The sequence below is a fragment of the Centruroides sculpturatus genome, unplaced genomic scaffold, assembly GCF_000671375.1.
Source record: "Centruroides sculpturatus isolate CEXI.00-Female unplaced genomic scaffold, Cexi_2.0 scaffold292, whole genome shotgun sequence".
Classification (NCBI taxonomy): Eukaryota; Metazoa; Arthropoda; class Arachnida; order Scorpiones; family Buthidae; genus Centruroides; species Centruroides sculpturatus.
In genome coordinates this window covers 148,774-156,565 of record NW_019384986.1, presented here as the reverse complement: position 1 = coordinate 156,565, position 7,792 = coordinate 148,774, and positions in this window count along the sequence as shown.

The window sequence follows — 7,792 nt, the reverse complement described above, 5'->3', positions numbered from 1 at the left end:
TCTCTTTGTATTTGTATAGTCCAACGAGCTAGAATATTCCACATAGAGTGGCTTAGGCAAAGGTTTATACATGGAGTAAGTATAAATGGAAAGGACATTAAAACCAAAATCATGTTCAACTGCTGTGAGCGATCCTGGCGGTTGGGCTATACACACAAGTACTAATCAACACATCGATTATTGCAACGGGTAAAAGTTAATTATCACTTCAGCTTCTAGGGTTGCTCCAGTGTAGTGTTACACACTACACTGGAGTACTTTAGGTCTACTCTACTTATTTTAGTGTTCAACACTAAAATACCAACCAGCAGACCTATAGAGACTAAGTAAACTTTATTGTCAGTAATAATAGTTACAAAGAGCCACGTAACTATATTAGTCTCTAGCACGAGGTCTCACACAAAATGCTTGTAGACAAAGGAAATCTTCCACGTGCAGTAGACCAGGCTCAGCGCCATCTATCGGCAATAATAGCCACACGTCTAACCGACACTCACATGTGACGTCTTCCCTTTTTTTAGACCTTGCTAGATTGCGAACACATTGAACTGAACTCGTTTACATGTTTAGTCTATTTAGAGGACTGTAGAATTCTGCCGGAGTGAGTCGTAATCACGCCTTGACTGTTCTTGGATTCACTGTCAGCCAGCTGAGCATTACTTTCCTGTAGTAGCACAGCAGAGTCCTGTGTAGGAAGTGCTGGGGTAACAGTAGGTGGAAACTGGGCCTTGGTTGGTATTACCATTGAAGAATTACGACGTAGCGACAAACTACCTGCAGTATGCACTAAGTAGGAACGAGGTTGTGAAAGTCACTTTCCAACTATTGCTGGTGACCATTGCCTATGAGCAGTTTGGAATCTCACTAATGAATACTCAGGCAATGAAGGACGTTCAACAATCCGACGACAATGTGCTTGCGAAGTGCTATTGGATTGTAGTTTGGGGAACACATCTCGAAATCCTAAGAACCTTGCGTACAGGTGAATTGGAAATAATGTTGCAGTCTGTCTACCAATCAATCAATCAATTATTGCTTCATTACTACAAATTTGTACATACCTGGCCTCGCTTTTATAGCATTACCAGGTGAAATTATATACAGTGTACAATTACAATTACAGTAGAGCGTCGATTTTCCGAAAGTCAATCATCCGAAAGAATTCCACTCGGCAAATTTAAATTTTCGCCAGTGCTGTGGCGCTTCAATCTTCGGCTATGTCTTGGGCTACTCAAATATTTTGCGTTTTTGATACTAAATTAACGTCTGAAGTATAATTTTTATTATTTTTATATTTTTCAATATATATATTTTGTTTGTACAAAATAAAAAAATAACTTTTAACGATACAATAGTCTTTGTTAGGCTTAACATTGACGAAAATTCAACGCGAAGCGACACGCAACGGATAAAAATTTCGACATTGGATACATTAAACTATTTTTTCATACGTAAATCAGTTATCCGAAATATCAGTTATCCGGACAACCCCAGTCCCCAATTGATTCGGAAAATCGACGCTCTACTGTATTTCAATTATTACAATTAATTGAGTATATTAACAAGTGTGATAATTAAAGTTATACAAAATAAACAGTTTGTTTTGGAATATTTAGAATAGAATAATTTAACGACAACAAAATGAACAAAGTTATACTAATAACTAGTTAACAAAAATAATAATTCTTCCATATTTCGACCGTGTTGTATCTTTATATCTGTTTAAAAAGCTGCAATGTAGCACAGTAATGCCATGTGTTGATTACTGTGCTACATTGCAGCTTTTTAAACAAACAAAAAATAATATTTATTAAATGTAATCGAGTTTATATGAAAGTAAACTCACAATTGTTACACTGAAAGTTCATGCACAAAAATGGATCTTAAGTGTAACGATAAAATGAAGATTTGTAGAAGCACAAATTTACTGAATATTTGTTCAGTCTGTCATTGCATATATAATTAGCAGTAGAAAATTTGTATTTGCACAGTATACTTTCTATTAGAGTCTATTTGTCACAATTGGATGAACAAAATAAAAGTTTGCAAAAATTGTTACACTGAAAGTTTATGGAGAAAAATGGATCCCAAATGTAACAATAAAGTCTTCTCCCAAACAAACGCTGCGCAGGGGATCTAAGACCACTGCAGATTCCGCCAATTTTCAGATTCGGTAGATTCCGCCAATTTAGAAGCGCTAGGGATTCATCTGTTTCATCAGCACAACATCGTTTGATGATGGATTTGGCCGTTTATATGTACAGTACCTCTAAGCCCGCCCATTGGACTGAGGATATCTAGAAGAGGCAGTCACGTGATTGATCTTCCACTGTGAACAGAATTTACAGAACTAATGTGAAGAGTATTGAGGCCTATTGTCAGATTCCAGGGTGTCTGGAATTCCATGAATTGCAAAGACACGCTTTAAAAAGTTTATGACTGCTAATGTGGTGGGACTGTTTAGTTTTTCGTATTCAAAGAAGTCCGAGTAACTGTCGGCCATTAGCATATAGGTGTCACCTGTCACCTCAAACAAATCACTGGCAAGACGCTGCCAAGGATACCATGGTACGGGCTTCATGAGGAGATTCTCCTGGTTTTTTCTGTGACCTGGATCCCAAGCTTGTCACATTTGCGAGCCATGGCCTGGCAAATGTGACAAGCTGCAGTAATGTTCACTATCTCGTGGGTCATACCTGGCCAAAAAATGATTTGTCTAGCTCGAGTAAGCACTGATTGAATCCCGGGTGACCAGGTGCAACTTCTGGAGATAAGCGAGACGAAGTTTTAAGAGCACTAGGAGTCTTTTCCCTTTAATTAATTAAAAAGACGAGTTATTCGTACACTGATAGTTCGTCTCTGTACGTCCAAAATTCATGAATGGCAACTGAAATTTGATCAAACGAGTCTGTCCAGCCCGCTTACATGATCGTAATAAGTTGCTGTAGTTTCATATTTTCCTCCATAGCTTGACATAAGTCAGCTACCTTGCATTTCGCCAGTGGAACGCCCACAGCAACAATAAAATCATCTAGCGGGTCACAGGAAATTACTGTTGTACAGTCCCGGCTTAGAGCATCGACCACAAGAGTCTCTGCCAAGCTTGTATACCACTGTAGGTGCATATTGGAGAACGTCGAATAACAGACGTTGTAATCAAAATGGTGCTGTGGTCAGGGACTTTTTTGCAATGCTTTCTAACGGCTTATGATCGGTTTCAATTGTTAACTGCTTCCCATAGATGTAGTCAAGGAACTTTATACACCCATACCGCATTGCAAATGCTTCCTTCTCAATTTGTGGATATCTCTGATGAGCATCGGTTAGTGACTTTGTGGAATACGCTATAGGGCGTCCCTCCTGCAACAGCACTGCTCCCACGGCATATGAATTAGAATTTACTGATAGCATTATAGCTTCATTGCCATCGTAGAATGCCAGTAGTGGAACTCTATTTAATGCAGTTTTCAAACTATTATCAGCATTCTGTTGCTGATGGTTCTAGGTCCAGGTCACGCCTTTTTGAAGTAGCGAACGAAATTGTTCAGTCATAAAGGAATAGTTTGGAATGAATTTAGAAACGTAATTGGTCATTCCTAAAAACGTTGTAACTCCTGATGTTAGTAGGGACTTTCGAACTGTAGATAGCTTCAACCTTTTTGGAGTTCATATGGACACCTTGAGCACTGAAGACATGATTCAGAAAGTTTACTGACGTTTGCTCAAATGCACGTTTTTCTTTGTTTAATTAATCTAACACCCCGCTTATACAGGCGGGATAGTACTTCGTTGGTGAATTTACGTAAGTCTGTTATATTGTCTGCCCAGATCAAAATGTGCATAGAACACCCCGTGTTTTGGCAGCCCTTTAAGATGTTCTGAATTACCTGCTGAAAAATCTCGGGTGCTGATGCAGGCCGAATGGCACGCGTTGAAAGGAGTATCGGCCCCATGGAGAATTCACTGTTAGCAAGTCAGCAGTATGTGGTGTAGTGGGTAATTACCAAAATCCCTTTCGGGCATCTAGCAGGGTAAAGTAGCGTACATTAGTTATGGCGCCGTTGTCTTCCACGGTTTTGAGTGGAAAATGATGCCGTTTGATGGCTTTATTAATGTCTGACGGCAGATCCTGCCCTCTTTGTGCACTACCATTAATGGATTCAGTGATGGTGTCAGGTGGGTGAGTGGTTTGAGCACCTTTAGCTTGACCATATTGTCTAGCTTTTTCTTGACACGCATTGCATAAGGAATATTTCGCGGTGGATGCACGCAAAGAACTGGATTGTCTATTAATTAATTTTGTCATACACGAAATCTGTGATACAGCCAATACCTCTAAAAATATTATCTGGCACTGCAACTTTCGGTTTAACTATTTCTACTCGGCGAACGATATTGAGCTTTCCATAGGTATCTTTACCTAGCAATGGAGAATATTCGCCTTCCACAACAATGAACTTTATTTTTGCACTACGACCTTCCACAACACAACTAGCAATACATTCACCTAGCACCGGCATATAGGTGTGGTTGAAGAAACGAATATGATGTACGACATAGGGATTACTTTTAGCTTAAGGCGTTGAACTAAAGAAAATGGCATGACGTCACCATCTGTTCTGGTCTCCAACTTGAACACCGCGGAAATTCCACCTGAGAATCTGACAGGAACACACCATGATTGGGAACACTCGGACATGTGAGCTGATCCTGCAGCAACTCTAACATAAACAAACAGTCACACTCACGTTTTCTGTCCTACTTCTCAGCAAGCTGCACTTCAAAAGCCTGCTGCGACTTTTGCCGTCTAGAAGGACAATTTCTAGCGTAATTCTTTTGAACAGTGGCAGTGGACCATATATGCTGGACACTTTTGATACTCATGTGACATGCTGCATCGCCAACACAAACGCTCTGCAGAATTATTTGCCTGAGTTGCTGGGATCATCATCTTTTTTGAAAATTTTAGCGAATTCACGTCACTGTTTATAATTTCCATTCTAGGTTGCATCTCTTGCAGCTGAATGAATGCTGGCTCGCTGGCTCTACAGATCTGAATAGCACAATCCAGCGTCAGAGTGGGTTCTCTTAGCAACTATTCTCTAATCGTATTGGAGTGTATGCTCTGCATTATTTTGTCTCTTAAGAGATTTTGTTACACAAGAGGACTCTTGTGTAACAAAATTACATTCCCGAATTTTGGTTCTAAGGTTGGTCAAGAATTTATCAAACGACTAGCCTTCTGACTGCACGTGCCTGTTGAACAACCAGCGGGTATACGCTTCATTTGCTTGAGAAGCGAAATATGCATCAGACTTTTCAAGAATTATTAGTAGATCTGTTTTCTCCTCCTCCGTGAGCGAAAAGGTATTGAACATGACCGTTGTGTCTTGTCCTATGACCGCCATGAAGACTGACAATAGCTGTGTGGCCGTCGCAAACCATTCCGTCATAACGCTGTTTCCACAGCTTCCACGTGGTAAACATGTTGTCATCGGTCACAGCTAGCTCTGCTGGGACTTTTAGTGGTGCTCTATCCATATTAGGTGATAGCGTACGACTCGCTATCGGGTAGTAGAACTTGCAGACATATCGATCAGAACAAAATGTTTTATTCTGACACCATTTAACGTTAAGTTACGTTGAACACTTTAAAATAAGTTAGACCTACAGTAGACTAAGTAAACTTTATTGTCAGTAATAACAGTAACAAAGAGCCACGTAACTACAGCAGTCTCTAGCATGAGGTCTCACACAAAACTGTTTGGAGACAAAGGAGGTCCTTCCATGTGTAGTAGACCAGGTTCAGCGCCATCTATCGTCTGTAATGGCCACACGTCTAACCGACACTCACATGGGACAGTGGAGAAGCTTTAAAGCATAGAGAGTAAAGGGACTGTCAACTCCGTTTATACTTACTCCATGGGTCTATAAACACAAGATCAGGACACCAATGTTCCTTATCATGGTTACTAGATAAACTAGTTGGGGAGCAGAGCAGAATTTTCTGCCTAGGGTTCCTTTTGCTCAATAGGAACGCTGCGGTTAGGATGTAGACTTGAAGTGGTTCTGGTGTTTACAAAACGTGTATAAAACTGATGATGTAACGCGACTTTTGGATATAAATTATGACCTTTCCGAATATAATTAAATTCACAGAAAGAAACTTTTGGGCCTTTTTCTAAATTGCAAGGTTACGTATGCATCCTAATAAATGACATAAAGCAGCGCTGTCCAACTTATCATAGCCCGCGGGCCATATTTTCTTCACAAAACATTTCGGGGACCAAGAAGGTTGATAAACCACATGACATTTGCATAGTGCTACGGTTCAGTAAGCACTAATTGGTCAGCGAGTCCGATGTTGACGCTATAAAAAGGCGACAGTTCGACACACCGGATATACGTCACTCTCGTCTAAGTTCGACTTGGGAATTTTTTTGTTCAATAATAAATGTGAATTCTTCTTCCTGGAAAAAATAAGACATTCCCTGAAAATAAGACCTAGCTCATTTTTCAGAGCAAAAATTAATATAAGACACTGTCTTATTTTCGGGGAAACACGGTAGTAAAATAATTTTATTAATAATAATAATTTAGTAAAATTTATTCATAGTAAAATGTACTCGCGGGCCGTAAAAATTATTTGGCGGGCCGTATACGGCCCGTGGGCCGCCAGTTGGACAGCGCTGACATAAAGTAATGTTTTAAGTCGACATGAAATAGCACGATTAATTTTTATTTTTTACATAAAATGTTTCTTAAAAGCTTCAAAATTATTTATCTAACAAAAATAATTCTGTGTTTGTCTACCAAGACACGTTGGTGTCATCTTGACTTGACATCTAAGATGTGCCGACCTTCAGGTCACATAATTATGCGGATCCATTCAGACGTAATCGTAATAAAAAAAGTGTTTCCTGTTCCAATCTGCAACGAAGCGTAAAATATAGATAGATTAAAAAATTATATTTTATTATGAAATTGCAGGTTCTACTTACAACCATTTCAAATAACGTTCGTCTTTATCAAAAACAAATCTTTCAAATAGGTTACGTTTTAAATTTGCCTTACATTTATCATTGTAACAAAATAAACAAGTTGGAGTATATTTATGCAATTCAATTCAATTATTTTATTAATGCATAAAGATGCATGTCCAGCACCGCTAGGCATAGCTGGACATGGGTTACAGAAAATAGATTGCAAATAAACAATTTCACATAACTATGTAAACGCGAGCAATATATGAACTTTGAAGTGGATACAGTAAGCAATGGACAATTAGTGAATACAATGCAATAGTACTTATGATACATGGAATTTACAAAGGAACAAAACGTGTCAGTATTGCCGTAGAATAGGCAAATACAGTTGTAGAATGATTAAGCATATATGAAGTAACAATTAATTGTTGATATTTGAGCAACATTACATATACAATGGAGAGCATATAATATACAATGAATAAATGGTGGAAACAGAATACAAAGAATAAAGTACACAGTACTGGTAAATACGCCAATAAATGTAATAGCATTAGCAGGAAGAGAGACTGTACAGTATATACAAACTGAATTACGTATTACCTAGAAGTTGAGTTACTAGTGGGGACGTTAGTCCTCCTGTTGTACTGGTAGATGAGTTGTACAAATTGGTTGAAGGTGTCCATATCGTTTATCAGGTCACTCAAAATCTCGTGATTATTATTTGGCCAGTGGCCATGCTTGTGGTTGATGAGGATGCGAAGCTGTGATCTCTCAGGCTCCAACATGGCACAGTCTAGAATGTA